Raw genomic sequence first — 5,058 nt, forward strand, 5'->3', positions numbered from 1 at the left:
TATCAACATGGGGTCCCGGGGACTCCAAGGGGTCTGGAGGGGGGGTTCCAGTAGGTCCCCAAATGATTGACCATTATTTTGATCAGATCAGTTATCTCTATATACCTACAGTACAGTACTGTACCAGATGACATACCACATGGGACTAATGTATAAACTGGGGGTCCTTGAATTTAAAAAGGTTTAGAATCACTGCTATAGTACACCAAACACGATTTGCCTTCGAAGGACAATTTCACTATGAACTAGTGTGGAAAATGAACCTGTAAGGTCCATTTCTTCCAGTTAAAATTAACAATCAGAAATTTGCTTTGAGGAATGGAAAACCTCTCCTCCAAGTATAAACCAATATCCAAAACATTGAAAAGCCATCCTCCACTCACATTTTACACCATTCTGATGATGCATCATCAATGTGCTTTTTTCCTCTTCTTCTCAGCCAGTTCCTCAGAGCTGAGCGTAGGGGCGCTGCCGACACTGAGTTGCACCTGTAAGACACATACAGAGGGACGCCTATTTGTCACCAGCCTGTCTCCTCTCCCTGCCACCAAGCGCTCACTCATTGTGTGTGTGTGTGTGTGTGTGTGTGTGTGTGTGTGTGTGTGTGTGTGTGTGTGTGTGTGTGTGTGTGTGTGTGTGTGGTCAAAGGAAAAAAAGGGTTCACACACACACACACACACACACACACACACACACACACACACACACACACACACACCACACACACACACTGTCCTCTCACCTCTCTCTCTCTCTCTCCTCTCTCTCTCTCTCTCTCTCTCTCTCTCTCTCTCTCTCTCTCTCTCTCTCTCTCTCTCTCTCTCTCTCTCTCTCTCTCTCTCTCTCTCTCTCTCTCTCTCTCTCTCTCTCCCTCCCCCCCCCCTTCCTCTCTCTCTCTCTCTCTCCCCCCTGACCCGGCACCATCCTCTCTGTCTCATCCTTTATGCATACTGACAGTGAGCTTCTACATTTATGGCACTGCATAACGTTCCCTCATTACCGGCCGGGACTGACTGAGAAAACCCAAACGCAAGCAAGAGAGAGAGAGAGAGAGAGAGAGAGAGAGAGAGAGAGAGAGAGAGAGAGAGAGAGAGAGAGAGAGAGAGAGAGAGAGAGAGAGAGAGAGAGAGAGAGAGAGAGACAGAGAGGACAGGGGGTGGTGGTTGAGGTTGATAGAGAGAGGTGGGGGAGGAGCCCACACGGGAAAGGAAATATATGAACATACATTTTTAAAATATATGTCACATATATGTTCAGCATATATGTGACATATTCGAAATTGGCCGCCTACATATATGTATATTACATATATGTACATATATGCACATATATGTCTATATATGTTTAGAACATATATGTAGGTGGCCAATTTCAAATATGTCACATATATGTATATTACATATATGTACATATATGCACATATATGTCTATATATGTTTAGAACATATATGTAGGCGGCCAATTTCGAATATGTCACATATATGTATTCAATATATATGTTAAATATGCACATATATGTATTTAATATATATGTTAAATATATGTCATATATGTTTATTTACACATTTGTTCAGGAATACATGCATATACCTACCTACATAAATAAATAAAAAACAAATCTAAAAGTCATTAACATTCATTTATTCAGGAAAAACAAAACAAATTATATATATATTGTTCACGCCTCTACCACATCCTTCCTATCATAGGCATGTTTTTAATATTTGTTTCAGTATAAAACAAACAAAATAGCTGATCAACAACCTCACAATTAACATTGGAGCACAGCTTTCTTTCCCATCATGGGCATGTTTTCAATATTTTTGTTTCAATATAAAACAAACAAAATAGCTGATCTACAAGCTCACAAAACATTGGCGCACAGCTTTCTTTCCCATCATGGGCATGTTTTCAATATTTGAGTTTCAATATAAAACAGACAAAATAGCTAATCTACAAGCTCACAAAACATTGGAGCACAGCTTTCTTCACTTAGTCTGCCTTTGGCGATAACGGAGCTCTGTCAGCTTGGAATTGATGGCTGTACCCAGCTGGCCTTTGGTTGCATGTGGCCACTTCTTCTGTGTTGCCTCTACAGAGAAGAGAAAGGGAGATAATGAGCTAGAAGACAGGACCAAATGCTCAGTCTAATATAGACTCCAAGCATTCCACTCCATGGCAAGAGGAACAATTTGATTAGTGATTTTAGTCATGATCTTTTCTTAATATTAAAATTATATAGAACTTTCTGAAAATTCAGTGCATTTATTGAGTCTGTCCAAGTTTACAATTATTAGTGACAACTTGTCAAATGATCTCATGGTATGTTTGACATCACATGAACTGCACTTGTACGAACAACAGATTATCAGCACAGGTTGTTTACCAGTAAGAGCAATAAGATATGCTTCGCAATCAAGCAAATAAATTAAAGGCATGAATGAAAATGAATTAAAGGCATGGTCTGGTCATTGCGTGAGTATGGGTGAAGGAGGGATGAAGATGCCGGTGTTCTAACAGTGTTCTAACACAGAGGACCACCACAGTGGAAGCAGACTAAGCCAGATCTATTAGAATCCTGTGATCAGGAAGTGAGCAATTGGAAAGTTGGTGTATGATCACCCTACAGTAGGTGCCAAGCCGTACAAGATACCAATGGTGTCGATGCTTACCTGATGCCGTCTCCACTGATAGCTAATAAATAGTGAAACAGGGATGTTAAAGTAGCCAACTTAAGGCATCAGCTATTACTATTACCCATTTTCCTTTCTCAATTCTTTTGTTTTTACTCACCAATTATGGCTGTCTTTTTCTCAGCGTCCAGGGCTTCCAGCTGATCCCCTTCACCTCGCTTTGGCTTGCCACCTTAAGAAATATTTCATGATTATTATTTTAGAGGAGAAGAATGTCAAACAACAACAAAAAAAGTATCAAACGAAAGTACACAGTATCCCAAAATTAAATAAAAAATAAAGACATCATCAGACTAATGCAAGTAAAGACATCATGTAGCAGCAGATATTCTTTTCACCTGAAAATCGTCTTCGCACTTCTTCTTGTCGTGTCCAGTCTTTGCACTGGTGCTCACTGCCAGCCAGGTGTTTCTTTCAGCAACTGTGATAGTAGAAATATTTTTAAAACATTATTTGTGTGTTAGTAATTTAAAAAGTAATGTTAACTCATCAGATTGCTCATAATTTGCGCCACCGTGCCCCCTTCTCATAATTCATTCAGTTCTTCTGATGAACTTGGCGTTTTCACAATGCACAATGCAGAACTGAATAATGAACTCATGTTCTACAAATCAGTGGTTCTCAAACATGTTCATGTCAAGTACCCCCTAATTAGTATGTACTTGGCTATGCAGACTCAAGATTTGACAAAAGTGCTTCAAAAATATTCCACACATATTGTTTACAGTGTTCTTTAGTTTTTTAATAGCTGGTAGATCTGCTATTTTCAAATAGGCACTTTGTATAGGGTTTAAGTGGTTAAACTGATTTTGATGCTTTACCAGGGGACCACCTAGAAACCCCCCAATGACCCCTGGGGGTCCCTGGTGCTCACTTTGAGAACCATTACCTGCTTTTGTTAGCTACTGTCTCTGTAGGTTCAAAATTCACAGATATAATAATAACAATAATAATAATAATAATAATAATAATAATAATAATAATAATAATAATAATGAATTACAGTTAAAACAAACGCCAACATTAGCTCACTGAGGTGGACTGATTTATACCTAAAATAAACAGTCATTATGCACCACATGGAATTAATTAGCCCTGAAACATGAGAAATGAATATGCTAATGCCATATCTAAGACTGTGTTACACAACCCAAAAACCTTATCTCAAGCTCACAATGCGTCGCTATGAGCTTGTAGATCAGTGATTTTTGGGAGTGCAACACAGTCTTACGACAAAACATAATTTAAGCTGAACCGGAGCGAATCACTGTATCATGACAGTCATGACGAAACTTCAACCTGGTGTTTGCACTTTATCCATTTACGGCCCTACATCTACATACACGTTCTGATTTCAGATATATAGTGCTCAACTCCTGGCCACGGATGTTACAATTCACTTCGGGTGGGTGTAAGTACTCGTATTATTCCGGATGGTTCAATAAAAAGCATTTTAATCCGATCGGTGGCCATTGTGTCATAGAGTTATAATGTATCAGAGTGCAGTACACCTCCCAACCAATAGGGTCGCGTAGTTGAAAGCATGAGGAAATACGGAAAAAATGGCCACCGATCGAATTAAAATGCTTTTTATTGAACAATACAGACAATACAGGTATTTCCGAGTGCCCTAGTAGACTTGTAACATCCGTGGCCATGGAGTAAGCACTTTATATTTAAAATCTGAACGTGTATGTGGATGTACAGGTTGTAAATAGAGAAAGTACAAAAACCAGGTTGCAGTTCAGCCATGACGCTCATGACGGAGCGTCGTGTGATCCATGGCTAATACGCTAATATAATTGCACTTTTACGATACTAACAAGTTGGATAACATAATTCCATAAACTAATTAAAGAACTTACCTGCTATCTAGTAGAGTAGAAGCACGGAAGCACCCGATTTGTTTGTAAATAAATGTTCGCCGACAGACGTTAGATCCACCTGACGAATTCAAAACGAATAGGCTCCGCCCAGAGCTGCGTGACGTATTTCTGTGAGCGAGGTTCTCAACCTGTGGGTCGGGAACCACAGGGGGGTCCCCATATGATTTTGGGGAGTTTCCCAGATGACAGTGAAGTAAAATTTAAGTAAACTTTTTAATACCTAAAAAATAAATAAAAGAAAGCAAAGAAAAAGACTATTACTGCATCAAAAGTAATCAACAAACTATACAAAAAAAATGGTCAAACATTGGCCAAATTGCCAAAAATATAAGAAAGAGGCAAACATAACCCATCAAGCCGTTGTTGTGAGCTTGTAGATCGGCTATTTTCACAATATTGATCTGTGGAGTCAAACTAAATGCATCAACTCCTACATTCCAAATACATATTAGGGTTGGGGGTCCCCAGTTCAAATATGA

General features: G+C 39.2%; 1 long non-coding RNA gene across 1 annotated transcript; it reads right to left on the minus strand.

Annotated features, from left to right (window-relative positions):
* Positions 1–1,540: 1,540 nt before the first annotated feature.
* On the minus strand, positions 1,541–4,645 carry LOC311040792. Its single transcript, XR_014600315.1, has 4 exons — positions 4,559–4,645; positions 3,032–3,114; positions 2,794–2,865; positions 1,541–2,092 (listed from the first exon to the last, which is right to left on the minus strand). It is a non-coding gene; the product is annotated as an uncharacterized lncRNA (long non-coding RNA).
* Between the last annotated feature and the right edge of the window lie 413 nt (positions 4,646–5,058).

The sequence above is a fragment of the Gymnoscopelus microlampas genome (assembly GCF_963454915.1).
Source record: "Gymnoscopelus microlampas genome assembly, chromosome: 24".
Classification (NCBI taxonomy): domain Eukaryota; kingdom Metazoa; phylum Chordata; class Actinopteri; order Myctophiformes; family Myctophidae; genus Gymnoscopelus; species Gymnoscopelus microlampas.